Consider the following 16312-nt stretch of genomic DNA (forward strand, 5'->3'; position numbering starts at 1 on the left):
CCGGGAGAGGTAAGGCAGCTATTAGCATTGCCATGCTGCCTCTGGCACATATAGATGAGCCTGGCTGGGGACACCCAGCAACAGCATTTGGCTAATCCCTCCACTGCTGCTGCCAATGTGTTTGTGGAGAGAGAGAGAAATTTATGGAGAGTGGTACACACTGAGAATAAAGGATTAGGTGGACTTGTAGTCCTGAAGGCTTTGATGTTATCTGATTTGCTCATTAAGTATTGTTTTAAACAATAAATGCAAGCAACTACCGAAAACACATTTTAGTACATCTATGTATTCCCTTCAAAAGGTTAAATCTTTTTACAGTTCAGCTATAATTTAAAAACACAAGTTCTGATCTCGACTACTGTATACTTATTATGGGGTTGTGATTCAAAGTTTTGGAGCCAGGATAATAGCCAAATAGCATTTTCTAAAGGAAAACAGCAGCATCTGCCTACTGAACTTGACTAAATTTGCAGTTGTAGTCCTTGCTGACCCCATAGGCATGCTGGGGCTAGAAGTCCCCCTAGTGATCTGACAGGCATGCTAGGACTTATAACTTTAAATGTACAGAATATCAGCAGTTAATATTGGCTATCGGCCTAAAAGGCGGACGAATACCGGTATCCGCTCTGAAAAAATTATAGTCGATCCCTATCAGGCAGGCCCCTTCAACCCTGGAGACTTGATGAGTTTTACATTCAATCATATGAAGTTATTGGCAGTCTTTGAAGCCATGAAAGCTTTTTAGATGATTATCAAAGTCTATAAACTTGATGGCAGCCTATCTACCAGGAGCACAGAACTCATTAGCAAATGCTTTGAGTCATCACCTTAACTGTTACGGAGAGTCGGAGCTGAAAAGGAAATACCTAGCAAAGATCTTTGCCTGTAGGGTGTCCCTGAAGCGAACCTCATGGCGATTCCATCCAACACCCATTGCTCTCAGTTAGTATGCTGCTTCTTCTGTCCCCATAGGAAAAGATGCATTGGTGTGGCCTTGGAATTTTCAGTGTTTTATGTTTTTGCCCCTGTGGTCCTCATTGCTTGTGTGTTGCAGAACAGCCTCCAATAACTTTACCGCTGAAGAAATAACTTTTGTCCCAGGGGCAGTGGCTACAGCCAGATAGAAGACAACAATCTGCCCCCACCAGTTATAAAAAATCTTTTAAAGTCATGTAAGCCTTTCATCAAGTCTGCATGTTGCAGGGTCGGGAGAATATTTTTTGACTTGAAGGGAAAGAGTTTTTAATCTTTGGCGTTCAGAGATGGCCAGTCTATTAGAAAGTTTGTGAAAGGGTCTAGATTTAGGGCAAGTTTTCACACTCTAAAATTGCATATTTTTGTTTTGTCAGACTTGATGGGTGGCCCAGCATGGTAAAAGGGGCCTTGAAGATTCATCCATCAGTCAAACAGATTGTCCCAAAGTGGAATCAATCTTATGAATCCTTATAAATTTCCTTTATACTTCTGTTCCATTTGGAACCTAACTTTGAAGGTAGCCTGTGACGATGAGGTTAAGGCTCTGTTCACACCTAGGCGTATTGAATATGCGCGCTTGTCGCGCGTTTTTACCGCGAATCAAACGCGCGTTTCCGAGAGTGAATTGGCTGTATCCCAATGGAAACGCGCGAAAAAACGCCGCAAAGAAGCTCATGTACCTTTTCAGGCGTAGGCCGTTTTGTAGCGCGTTCAGGCGGGCTGAAATACGGCAAGGTGTGAACCATACCCATAGAAAACAATGGGATTTTCATGTTTGAGCGATTTGTAGAGCGTTCGTATAGCGTTGAAAGCGCTACAAAACGTACAGGTGTGAACCAGGCCTTAAGCCTATTAATAATAAATATGAAATTTTCTTGTCCCAGTTTAAAGCAAATGCTGCCTTTCATTTAGTTCAGTTTGCCAGGTCTCTTCAAATGAAAAAAACAGATCTGCTAATCTGGCCTGTGATCTTTATAGCCTTTAGTACTAATTAACAAGTGAGATACCAGAATCACCCTCTTAACCCTTTTTATGGCTGCCCCTAATTAAAGACAACCAAGCAGAATGGCAGAGCACCCATATTTTAGCAGTTGACAAGTTTATATAAACACAAGTGGACCTGGTAGATTTAATGGCCCAGTACTCGCCCCTAAAGTCATAAAAACTGAGTTACAATAGAAACTCGATTTCATAACTTGTAAATGAGAGTGATATTGTAAAATGAATGGCACAAATAGCTGGGTCTTGTCAAGACGAGAACATACGTGCCAAGAATGGGCCCATTATGATGGTCCGGGGCCTAATAAGTAACATTAGACCTCCTTGGCGGGGTAAGTGTCATACACCTACCAAATTTAGATTTGATTAGAAGCTACATTTAATGAAGCACAATAATCCATAGCCTACTCATGATTAGCTCATGAGCCTAGCGAAATATGATTAAGGAAATGAACATTAACCGTTTAGGAGGAGCAGAGGAGGACATTGTAAAGGTTTAGCCCTCCAGCTTTCCCTCCCAGCCCTGCCTTAGGGGCCAGGTCCGTGACACCCCCTAGAGGGCTGACAAAGATGCTGCAGGGCATCTAGAGAGGAGGCTCTTGTTTGTTACATCAAGGGAAAAAAAACTCCTGCAACATCAAGAAGTTCGTAACTTCCAGAAGAGTTGCCCTTTAATATCTGGAAATATCTGTGCAAGCCTTGTTTGGAGAAGAGCCACTCAGACCCCTCTTTTGCTTATTGAACTCATAAAACCAGGACTGTTAAGTATTCTCTTTTTATTCCCTTTTATTTTACAGTTATATTTTTTGTCTCTCTTTATTAATATCTTTTTCTGTATATTTTTCTGCACTAGTTCTTTTATTAAAGGACAATCTTGGAAATCATTAAGCTTATCTATAGGCTCTAAATAAGAACTTAAAGTATCCTTTCTCTGTGAAGAGCGATACTGTATAGTTCAACCTGTCATATTCCTGGCTGAGAGGAGAGCGGTATCATAGGCTTTGTTAAAGTGTTTTAAATTGTCACAGCACTTGCTAGGAAAGGTCCATGTTTTCCGTTTAAAAACACTTGGTGACAGCAAACATTTGATATGTTAAGGGTTAAACTGCGGACTTAACCAACCCTAGTGACGATCGTTCTGTCTGCTGGCCTGGGATTGTTGTCCTGTGAGCTGGGAAATCTCTGTGCAGGGTGAGGCTGAGAGTGGTGTCGCCACATCTTTGTGATGGCACACTCAGTTCAGAACTGTGTATAGTCACGTGTGATTGAAGTACAGCGGGTTCATGCACCCGCATGCAGACACCGTGGGACAGGAAGTGCCAGCAAGCAGAGGAGATCTGCAGCGCTAGAGGGACAGCTGAAAATGACAGGAAAGAAGATCGGATTAAGAGACATCATTTAAGGTAAGTGCTTACACTAACACTGGGGGGAGGGAAAAAAATTATACTTTAATGTCACTTCAAGGTTCAACGTGAGCGTATATACAATTTACAAATGTACCTTTCTAAACAAACCACATAACTAAATGAATAAAATGTGTGCATCCCCATTAGGAAACCAGTGACATGTTTGCCATGACTGGTAATGCTACTCCGTGCACATCATGCTTCATGTATACTATATTGCCAAAAAGTATTGGGACGCCTGCCTTTATACACACACGAACTTTAATGGCATCCCAGTCTTAGTCCATAGGGTTCAATATTGAGTTGGCCCACCCTTTGCCGCAATAACAGCTTCAACTCTTCTGGGAAGGCTGTCCACAAGGTTTAGGAGTGTATCTATGGGAATGTTTGACCATTCTTCCAGAAGCGCATTTGTGAGGTCAGGTAGTGACGTTGGACCAGAAGGCCTGGCTCCCAGTCTCTCCTCTAATTCATCCCAAAGTCGTTCTATCGGGATGAGGTCAGGACCCTGTGCAGGCCAGTCAAGTTACTCCACCCCAAACTCGCTTAGCCATGTCTTTATGGACCTTGCATTGTGCACTGGTGCACAGTTATGTTGGAACAGGAAGGGGCCATCCCCAAACTGTTCCCACAAAGCTGGGAGATTGAAATTGTCCAAAATGTTTTGGTATGCTGATGCTTTCAGAGTTCCCTTCACTAGAACTAAGGGGCCAAGCCCAACGCCTGATAAACAACCACACACCATAATCTGTGCTTCACCAAAACTTTGCACTTGGCACAATTCAGTCAGGCAAGTGCCGTTCTCCGGGCAAGTGCCAAACCCAGACACGTCCATCGGATTGCCAGACAGACGCACGATTCGTCACTCCAGAAAACACATCTCCACTTCTCTACAGTCCAGTGGCGGCGTGCTTTACACCACTGCATCCAACGCTTTGCATTGCACTTGGTGATGTAAGGCTTAGATGCAGCTGCTCCGCCATGGAAACCCAATCCATGAAGCTCTCTACGCACAGGTTGTTGTGCCGATCTGAAGGCCACACAAAGTTCGGAGGTCTGTAGCTATTGACTACAGACAGTTAGCGACTTCTGCGCACTGTGGGCTTCAGCATGCGCTGACCCCGCTGTCGTTTTACGTGGTTACATTTGCAGTGGTTCCCAGTTGCTTCCACTTTGTTATAATACCACTAACAGTTGACCGTGGAATATTTAGGGCTCAGTCACACTACATGCAGTGCGTTTCGGCCCGATTTTGGCCAGAACGCACTGCCTCGCATTGCAGCCGGTTCACTTTTTAGTGGGGCAGGAGGGGTCGTGGCGGGCCATTCAAGTGAATGGCGCCGTAGCCACGCCCTCCGGCCGCAATGCGATCCGCCACACGGGATCGCAAGGCACATTGTGCCTGCGGTCCGGTCCTGTGCGATCAAAGCACTTTGTAGCACTTTACGGTCCCTTAAGAAATCGTCCAAAAGTTTCTTGAATAATTCCACATTATTTGCTGAAATCACCGCCTGTGGCAGTGAGTTCCAGACCCTAACTGATCTTACTGTGAAGAACCCCCTTCGCCCCTTGCGCTGGAATTTTTTTTCCACCAATTTTAGGTGGTGGCCTCTAGTTTTCGTAATGGAGTTAATTTTAAACAGTTTATCGCTAATGTTGCTACCACCATTGAATATTTTGTACATGGAGATCATATCCCCCCTTAATCTCCTCACCTCCAATGTGAACATGTTTAAATTTAGTAGCCTTGTCTCGTAGCTCTGGTCCTCCATACCCCTAATTAGTTTGGTTGCCCTCCGCTGGACTTTTTCCAACTCAAGGACATCTTTTCTTAGTACTGGTGACCAGAACTGGACCGCGTACTCCAGATGAGGTCGAACCAATGATCTATAAAGTGGCAAAATTATAGACTTGTCCCTGCAATACATCCCCTTTTTAATACAGGACAAGACCCTGCTAGCTTTGTTTACAGCAGCCTGGCACTGCAAACTACCTTTCAGTTTGTGGTCTACAATGACCCCCAAATCCTTCTCCATTTCTGACTTCCCCAGCGGCATACCCATAATTGTATAACCCATTTGTTTATTTTTAATTCCAAAGTGCATTACTTTGCATTTATCGACATTAAACCTCATCTGCCACATTAATGCCCACTCCCCTATTTTATCCAGGTCCTCCTGTAATGTTATAATGTCTAAGTCCGTGTCTATTACCCTCCCAATTTTGGTGTCATCCGCAAACACGGAAATATCGCTGTTAACACCCTCCCCGATGTCATTAATAAATAAGTTGAACAATATGGGACCCAGCACCGAACCCTGAGGCACACCGCTCATTACACTAGCCCAGTCTGAAAAGGTGCATTTACAGATACCCTGTGGACCCGTTCCCGTAGCCAGTTCTCTATCCACGTACACACCACCTCATCTATGCCCATAGCCCTTAGCTTGTGTAGCAAGCGTTTGTGTGGTACCGTACCGTACAGAGGTAGGTAGCTGGGTAACAGATGCAGGGATAGATGGAAAAGAGGATATTCCTTATAGTCATAGTTAGGTTGAAAAAAGACATGTCCATGGAGTTCAACCTATATAAAAAAAAATTAAAAAAGCCTAAACAGAATGCTATGACCACAGCTACCCCCTGTTGATCCAGAGGAAGGCAAAAAAAAAGCCCCCTATAAAGCATGGTTCAATTTGTTCACCTTAATTTTGTCTAACGGTTTTTGGACCAGATCAATGGTCAACCATTGTGGTTCACTAGAGGCTATGGCACTGCTATCCCCATTATGGACTTGAGTTACATCGTGTTCCTTGGTGTGCACAGAGCTGAAAAAAGTATTTATTAGATTTGCCTTCTCTTTGTCCCCAGTTACCAACTCTGAGTTATCTTTTAAGGGGCCGACATGCTCAGACATGATTATTTTTTACTATTAATATATTTAAATAATTTTTGGGGGTTAATCTTGCAATCTTTTGCAACCTGTTGTTCGTTTTGAATCTTTGCAAGCTTTATTTCCTTTTTACATATTTTATTATTTTTTGTAGCTTTCAAATTACAACAGTGTTCCTTCATTTTTATATTTTTTAAATGCCCTTTTCTTATTATTTATGGCTTTTTTAACATTGGATGTCAGCCACATGGGTATTACTTTTAGCCTTTTTAACTTATTGCTTACTGGAATATATTTTGCCGTATGGTTGCAAACAATTGTTTTGAAACATTTCCATTTTTGTTCTGTGTTTTTTGATGAAAATATTCCCTCCCAGTAAGTCTTCAAGAGCAGCCCTCAGCATGGGAAAATTTGCTCTACTGAAGTTAAGTGTGTTTATTTTCCGGTATGTGCATTTTGTTTACAACTTAAGTTAAATGAAATCATATTATGGTCACTGCTACCCAGATTTTCTTTTATATAAATATTTGTAATAAGCTCTGCATTGTTTGAGATTACCAGATCCAGCAGAGCATCATTTCTAGTTGGGGCTTCTACAAACTGTACTATAAAATTGTCATGTAATAAGTTTATAAATGTCCGCCCTTTTACTGTTCCAGCAGTGCCATTACACCAGTCAATGTCAGGATAGTTAAAATCTCTGATTAATACTACAGTCCCTGCCCTTGCAGCCCTTTCTATTTGTTTAAGGAGCCGAGTCTCCATCTCTTCTGTAACGATGGGGGGCCTGTAACAAACTCCAACAATTACCTTTGCGTTATGCATTCCAGTATACAACTCCACCCATAACGCCTTAGCACCATCACACTCACCATCAACAAAGTCCTCTGTCACACTCACTTAAGATCACTTCTCACATAGAGACAAACCCCGCCACCTTTTCGTTTTACTCTGTCTCTCCGAAAGAGAGTATAGCCAGGAATATTAACAGCCCAATCTTGTGAAGAACCAAGCCAAGATTCAGCAATACCAATTATGTCATAGTTCTCCTCATGCACCAAAGCTTCCAGTTCTCCCATTTTGCTGTGCAAACTTCTGGCATTGGCAAACAAACAATTCAAGCCATTTTTACATTTTTCACTTGTAATTGCTGTATCTTTTGCTGAAGTACAATCAGTACTATCATCTCCAATGTTTGTGTGCAACATGGGAATTTCCTTATCCAGTTTGATTTCCCTCCCCCCATCGTCCCCTGTTCCAGCCTCCATTATAGCCAGACCCCTGTTTGACATATCTGCCCCATTATATTCCATCTTTCCCTCCCCACTTAATCATAGTTTAAATACTCCTCGAACCCTCCCATGAACCTCTCCCCTAGCACAGCAGCCCCCCTTCCATTTAGGTGCAGACAATATTTAGCATATAGGTTATACCCCAATGAAAAGTCGGCCCAGTGCTCTAGAAACCCAAAGCCTTCACTCCTGCACCAGGTCTTCAGCCATGCGTTTAGTTCTCTAAGCTCCTTCTGTCTGTCATGTGTTGCGCATGGCACTGGCAATATTACAGAGATTATCTTGGAGGTCCTTCCCTTTAGCTTGCAACCTAGTTCTTTAAATTGATTTTTAAGGATCCTTCATCTTCTATATATTCTGTCATTTGTCCCAACATGGACCAAGACAGCCGGGTCATGCCCAGCCCCTCCCAGTCATTTGTCCACCCGGTCCACCACATGCCGAAACATAGCACCAGGGAGACAGCAAACCACCCGGTTGAGGCGATTCGGGCGACAAACTATTCTATCAGTCCTCCGAATTATAGAATCCCCTATTACCACAACCTGTCTAGGTCTTGCTGCATTACCTTCACCACCCGGACTAGATGTGTTGCTCGCCGGGCTGTTAGGGGTAGCAGTGACATCTAGGGCTGCCAATTCCGAGTCTGACACCTGCACATCTTCACTCAACTTAGCAAATTTGTTAGGGTGCACAAACACAGGGCTGGCCTTCCTCTTCTGTGAGCCCCTGCCACTCCCTCTAGCTACAGTAACCCAGCTTCCTACCTGATCATCCTCACTTACCCCTCTACCCTCCACATCAACCCCATTAACTGCCTGCTCAGTGATCAGCAGACTCCTCTCAAGGTTGTCAAGTCTCCTCAGTGTTGCATTCCGCTCTTCCAGATCTCTAATGTGAGCTTCCAGAAGTGCAATCTGCTCACATCTGTCACAGCGGTATACACCCTGGAGCTGTGGCTCCAATTGTACATACATGTGGCACAGTGTGCACTGAACAAACCCTTCAACCTTGCTAACATGCTCCCACTTGCAATATTTATATAATTGAAATTAAAATAAAGATATTACTTACAGTTCAAAACCTCAATTTTTTAACGCCACTTAGCTCACAGGCACTTTGTTCCTAGGCACTGTGTGAGCAAGCTCAAAGTGAGTGGTGCACTAGCTTATAGTAGACCTGCATAATGAGAAGACCTGCATAATGAGACACACCTGAGATCAATTAACCCCTCCCCCTAACAAGAGACCTGCAAACCTGAGAGAAAAAAAAGGAACAGTTTAAAACTGACAGAAAAGGGCAAAAAAAGTGTTTTTAAATACTAAAAATGGTCTACAAAGGAAGCAGAGACAACAAGTATTCCACAAACCAAGCACTCAATATATCCCGAATAGCACAAATCCAATTTTTTTAACCACACTTAGCTCACAGGCACTTTGTTCCCAAGCCCTGTGTGAACTGGTATACCCCAATAAGTATGCCTGGTTGCATGACATTGGGGATATCAGATCAGCGGCATAATTGCTAAAGCAGAATACCTACTCTTGCTGCTAGGGGAGTGACTGCTACAGTATGGATGGGGGCATGTGCATAAGCAAAGAAAAGACAGATTCTAGTGGTAAATTATTCTTTAATTAGGACAGACAGGGTAATCTGTCATAAAGACCGCAATCTCAAAAAGCATGTTGTTTACGAGCCGCTCCAGTTTGGCACATTGTGGATCAGATAGAGCCAGATTGTGTCACCAGGTGTGGCTAGGGAAGACCTGCTGTCATGGTACACATTGGTACAAATTACAAAGTTAGAGAAAGATGGAGTTAAGAAAGATTTCAAAGGGGGGCGTGGCCTGAGCGGAGAACGAGATGGCCGCCTAATTCCGGAGCTCCTGACCACTCGCACCAAACATTAGCTCCTACAGCTCTTTCGAGGACGAAATGGGGGAAGATTGGCCCGCAGTACCCACCAGGGAAACAACCTGCACCAAAAGGGAACCCGACCCACACACAGGTACCGGACATATTTCGTACCCAGCGCCACGAGGCCTCAGATACATTAACCCCCAAGATGGCCGCTACTTAAACCCGCATGTCACAGGTCCCGTTTACAGAATCCGAGGAGACAGCGGTGCAGTCCTGCATCAAGCATCTGCCTACCAGATCCGACCTGTCCTCGATTGCTGGGGATATCAAAACAACACTATACTCAGCAGTGAATGAGCTGAGGGACGATATCCGTGACATCGGGCGCAGACTGCAGGTGGTGGAGAGGGAGGGAGCGGCCAGAGACGCAACACTCCACAGGCTCAGCTTCCACCAAGATGCCACCAAACACATTCCCTGATCACCATGCAGAGACAGCTGGAAGACCTGGATAATCGAGGTCGCGGACTCACACCAGACGCAGTACCCACTACCCTCCTCCAGCTATTCAATGACCTGCTAGAAAGCCCTCTGGACTCAGAGTTCGTACGGGCGCACCGAGCATTGCGGCCAAGGACGGCAATGGAAGAATCTCCCAGGGATGTCATATGCTGCCTGCAAAGTTTTCCCCTGAAGGAGGAAATACTACAGCGTGCCAAACGAAGAGGTGCAGTGTTCCTCGACGGAGCAGAGGTCAAACTCTTTCAAGACCTCTCCCTCCACACATTACAACAACGACGAGCCTTACGCCCTCTATTGGAATGTCTGCGCCATCATGGCATTGTCTACAGGTGGCGGTTCCCCTTCTGCCTATCGGCCACCCATAGGGGCAAGATGGCACTACTAAGCACACCAGAAGACCTAGACCCATTCTGCTTGATGCTAGATCTCCCTCCGGTTACCATCCATGACTGGTACGAAGACCTGAGGCCCCCGCCACCACCTCTACGGAACCAGCGGGAATCTTCTACGCCACCATCCACATCATCGACAAGGCACCCGCCGCTGCTGGACCGCACAGATCCGAAACGGAGCAGACTGCAGGGCTCTCCTCCACGAGGGACTGGTCCCCCGAAACACACAGGAAGACGGAATGAAGACAGGAGAGGTTCCCCCTGATTTCTCTGAAGACAACCTGCCACAGTTGCCCCTCAAGTTGGCGCCACACACTCAGCACGGGGACTCCTAATAGACCACCTCTCTCCTAGACACCACAGCCTCCTCTTTCTACCAGACCTACATGCGAGACTCACGCTCTTTCCTCCACGTCTACGGACTACTGTCAACCCACTACCTCACTGTGACTCACTACCTGACTCACTCAGACGATCGACAGAAGCAGTTACGGAACCCTCATGCCCCCCCCCCCATTTAATTCCCCCCCTTCTTTCTTTTTTGCCCCTCAAGATGGCAACACCGAACCTGATTGGACATACCCGGACGGACCTCGCTGCAGACCGGACACAGGAGGGCTGAGTATATCCCGCACCATTTCTGCTTGTTTGTTTATTTCATTAACACTCATCAACCACCACTGCCCCCTGCTACTCCTAACACTCCCCTACCCTACCCTACCCTACCCACCCAGGATTCCGTGGCACTAGACAAACCCACCCTCTCGCACCCTCTCATCCCCCACATGCCGCAGAACCAGTGACACTGCGGGAGGTGAAGTCCCTAGGAGTTCCCCACTGATCATGCATGCATCCTGACGCTGATGTTAATGTTTATCCTGAAGGATTCTTGGGTTTATTAGTTTATCCTTTTCATTTATAAGAGGTTTTAATAACTTGCAACCTGTTTACCGGCGACGGCATGGTCCAACCTCGGAACCACCCACCCCCTCCACCATATCTAGCAATAACTAGTGGCATTACCATTACCAGGGACCTGAGCTCAAGCCTGGAACCCACCATTGCCCTGTTATGGGTACACATTAAATGAACACCTTATGTCACAGGAGGGGGATGTGGCCTGGAGGACGGACGATGCTACAGCCGCCACAAGTTTTTGAGTCCACTATTGACTCTGATGTTGTACCATTGAATATCTTGCTAAAATCGACTGACGGAGCGGAACCCGAAGCACAGAACCCCCGCTTCCTCGGGCACCGACCTCTGACCGATCTCCCTCTCTTCCCCCCCCACTACTGGCACATTACCTGATGCAATCACGTTCTCCTCCCCACGCATAAATACCGCTTGGTTGCAGAGTGATACAGGACACTCCCATGTTCTCTTGTCTACTTAGACACCACAGACCCACCCCCCAAGTGAAGCGGTCCTTGCACTAACTACATCTTGTGCACCCTCACCACATACCCCGTTATCCAAACTCAGACGGTGCTTGACCCTAGTGTTGCCATACATTGATCTGTGTAGCACACATAGGGCAGCACCCGGGAGGGGGACCCCGCCGACCTGAAGATTGTTTCCCTCAATGCGAAGGGACTCAATGCCCCCGAAAAACGCTCCTTAATACTTGGCGACTTGTCTAAACATGCTGCGTCCATCGCGCTGATTCAGGAGACACACTTCAAACACGACAAAATTCCAAGATTCACCAACCATCATTTCCACACAGCCTACCATGCCTCCTCTCCATCCAACAAATCCAAAGGTGTATCAATTCTCATTCACAAACATGTCCCCTTCCAGGTTAAGGAGGAACTCAAAGACCCAGACGGGCGCTTCCTGGCCCTGAAAGGGACTCTAGGCCAAACGCCTGTGACGATAGCCACAGTATACTCACCTAACAAACAACACGCCTCCTTCCTCAGCAGATTCACCTCCCGGTGAAGAGCAGAGGGCATGCTGATAGTAGGAGGCGATTTCAACGCCCCACTGGACCCCCTCATAGACACCAGCGACAATAAATCTTCCCTGCCCTACCGGACCATCAAATACTTAAAACAACGAGTTTACTGTCAGTGTGTGTCAGCACGGGACGGTCACGGGACATTACCTTCTCATCCCAATCGTTCTCTTTCCTCTCCTGTACGCTGCACAAGTACACAGTCTCCCCCTCGTGCCTCAGCCCAGTCAAAACAGAATGATTAAGTTCCTCTATCTCCCCAGGGGACCGTCAGGGGGGGGAGACTGTGTACTTGTGCAGCGTACAGGGGAGGAAAGAGAGAATGATCGGGACGAGAAGGTAATGTCTTCCACTGCCTGCCCTTATTGATAATAACAGCCGGGCTGTGCCATTAGTGCTCCACCACTTCAGGGGGGGGGCTTGTCCCATTAGTGCTACTGTGCGTTCCAGAGTGGTAGCTGCTGGAACACACAGCAACTGCACACAAAATTCCCCACTTCGTTTAGTGGCACCAAAGTCACACCCCCTGCCCGCAGTACGATCGGACACATGGCAAAACATTGCCTGCGTTCCAGTCCAGTGCGCACGTAAAAAAATAGAGCATGCAGCATTTTTTTTTGCGTTCACGCTGGACCAGATGCAGGAAATGTTTTGCCATGCATCTGATCTCACTGCGGGCAGGGGGTGTGACTTCAATGCACCGCCATGCCCCTTCCCACCCCAGAACGAAGGGGGAAGTGAGCGATTGCGGTTCGTTCCAGCAGCTACCGCTCTGGAATGCACCACAATTGGTGTTAACAAGCCCAGAGGGGTTTATAGAAGCCTAGGGATCAACAAGAGGTTCTGGGAGAGATGAGCAATTTCTACTTCTCACATATGTTACCCCTGACACCAATAAACTTCTCAGCTATCTATTCAGATCACCATACACCTTCAATCCGCCACACAATCTCTGTTCAATCTACTTCAGATTTTCCAAAACTGTATCGTTTTTTTATGTAATCTGCCAGGCCCTTCCTATACATGGAAGTTGGTAGATCTAGAGGAGATTGTACAGTCAGATTGTAATGTGTGGGGAGCTTAAAGTGACCTCAAATTCATAAATCCCCTCTCCCCCCCATGCTGGTGTAAGGACTATGTCTCTTGATCCGATCATCTTCTTTTCAGTAATTTTCCAGCGGTGGTGCCGGTCTCTGATCCAGCACTGACTGCCGTGTCCCCTGTGTCTGTCCGTGTGCATTGACTTACACTGTGCCTCTCTTCTCCCGGCCAAAGATCTCTATTGAGCATGCGCCCGCCCCATCATCCTTTGCGGCTGCCCGAGACACAGGTAAGTTTTAACCTTTTAGTTACTTTTTCTTTGTAATATTTTTGCATATATCTACTGCTTGCCGGCTGATTTATTAATACATCGCTTGCTAGCAGTAGATATACAAAAAAACGCCAGGTTTAAATTTTCCTTTAAGGGGACGTTTTCACTTTCCTCTGACCAGCCATGTAAGGAGCATTCTTCACACTGACCACCAACCTCTGCACTCTGTTACGTACTCTTGATTCCTGTGGTGCCCTGACAACAATGTATACGAGGTTCTGCCAGGCTGATGCCAGCCCAGCCAGTCACTTCTGTATAATATACTTAGCAGCCTCCTCTTTCCAATGCTGGAATAAGGGATACAGCGCCCGCCTGTTACTATTTAAACAGATGCTGGCTGTATCCAGCTTCTAGCAAGTTATGCAAAATGTTTTAAACAGGAAGGGGTGGGGCAAATTTAGATGGGGGGGCGCAATCTAGTCTTGCCTAGGGCAGCACAAAACCTAAATTCACCACTGCCTACGCCTGTGCGACACTTGGCGGACTCTCAACCCATTAGGTAGAGATTACACATACTACTCCCACATTCACTCTAAATATTCTAGGATCGACTACATTTTCGTATCCCAGTCCAATCTACCCAATACAAACTAGTAGTCCCATCACTGGAGCATTTTTTTGAACTCTATTTTATGGTTTATCCGATTAACCGATTAATCGAACCTAATAATCGACTAACTAATCGATTTTGAAAATAATCGTTAGCTGCAGCTCTACTATCGACCAAGATCAGAAGGGCCTTTACCCTACGCACCGGCCACTACTACCCTGAGGGAGACAAATGTAGTAGGCTCTTAGCCAGAGCGGTACGCGCACAGAAATTCAGCTCCCACATACACAGTATAAGGAAATCTCCCGCAGTATTACTACACTCACCTCCAGAGATAGCTTCCTGTCTTCAAGAATACTATGCTACGCTATACAATCTTGACCAATGTACCCCGTCAAAGCCCATAGATGCCACCCGATTATCTCAAATAACTCAATACCTAACGCGAGCCAACATGCCCCAGATTAATGAAAAGCTACTGACAGCCTTAAACAACCCCCTCACGATAGAAGAACTCCAGACTTCCCTCAAACAATCAAAGCCGGGCAAGAGCCCTGGCCCAGATGGCCTCACGTCCCAGTACTACAAATCTTTCACAGACACACTACTCCCCCACATGTTAACGGCTTACAACTCCCTAACACACAAACATCACCCACCACCACAACACCTAGAAGCACACATAACAGTGATCCCCAAAGAAGGAAAAGACCCCCACCTCTGTGCGAGCTACAGACCCATCTCCCTACTTAACGTAGACCTGAAGTTATTCACGAGGGCCCTGTCGAATCGCCTTCTCCCGCTGCTCCCTGATCTGGTTACTACCTGCCAGGTGGGCTTCATTCCGGGGAGAGAAGCCAAAGACAGCACCACCAGAGCACTGAACCTCATACACTGGGTGCAACAACGGAAACTCGAAATGCTGGTGCTGTCAACAGATGCGGAGAAGGCATTCGACAGGGTAGCATGGGACTTCATGTTCGAAGTACTCAAGCACATAGGCATAGGAGAACGCATGCTCACCTGGATACAAGCCATATATTCCTGCCCCAGAGCTAGAGTGCGAACGATGGGCTGTTTCTCGGACAGCTTCCCAATATCAAACGGGACCCGTCAGGGGTGCCCGCTATCCCCCACACTCTTCGCCTTAGTCCTGGAACCCTTCATTAGAATGGTGCAAAACGATGACCAAATAAGCGGTATCACAATAGGGCCCACGACTCACAAAACGATGGCGTACGCAGATGACCTCCTTTTCATCCTCTCTGACCCCCTGCCTTCTCTGACACATCTTATGACTGCATTCGACCTCTACGGTACATTTTCCAACCTAAAAATAAACTTCACAAAATCTGAGCTTATGCCCCTCAACATACCTCATGCCATGAACCATCGCCTTCAATCATCCTTGCCTTTCCTAAGGCGGCCAACCCGCATACAATACCTAGGAATAAAGCTGACTTCAGATTTATCCCTTCTTTATGAATCCAACTTCGCGACCATACACGAAGCAATCCTCAAAGACCTTGAATCTTGGAGGCAACACAGCTTTTCATGGTTGGGAAGGGTACCGATGCTGAAAATGAATGTCCTCCCCAGACTCTTGTACCGCTTTCAAACCATACCCATCAAGCTACCGCGATCATTCTTCAAGGCACTAGATGCAAGCTTTTCCTCCTTTGTCTGGAAATACACACGACCTCGCTTAGCATGGTCTTTGCTTAAAGCACCTAGGCATATGGGTGGCTTAGGGGTCCCTGACACATACACATACAGGGCCACACACCTTACCAGAGTTGTACACTGGCACCTCCACACGGACACAAAATTATGGGCATCGCTAGAGAATGCGATACCTGACACTCCCCTTACATCACTGGTATGGCTTAGAGACACCCAGTGGCCTGTAAATATAAGGAACCACCCACTCATTGGAGCGACTTTGGCGGTCTTCTCTGCAGAACAGCGCCGCAATGCTCTCACCTCGTCATACAGTCCCATGGAACCCTTAACGCACAACCAGGACTTCCCGCCAGGTAACACCAGAGAGTTCCTATTGCATTGGTCCCTGGAACCCCCACTCCGAGCTCACCTA

Source organism: Nanorana parkeri, unplaced genomic scaffold, assembly GCF_000935625.1.
Source record: "Nanorana parkeri isolate BGI_ZX_2015 unplaced genomic scaffold, ASM93562v1 scaffold1052, whole genome shotgun sequence".
Taxonomy (NCBI): Eukaryota; Metazoa; Chordata; class Amphibia; order Anura; family Dicroglossidae; genus Nanorana; species Nanorana parkeri.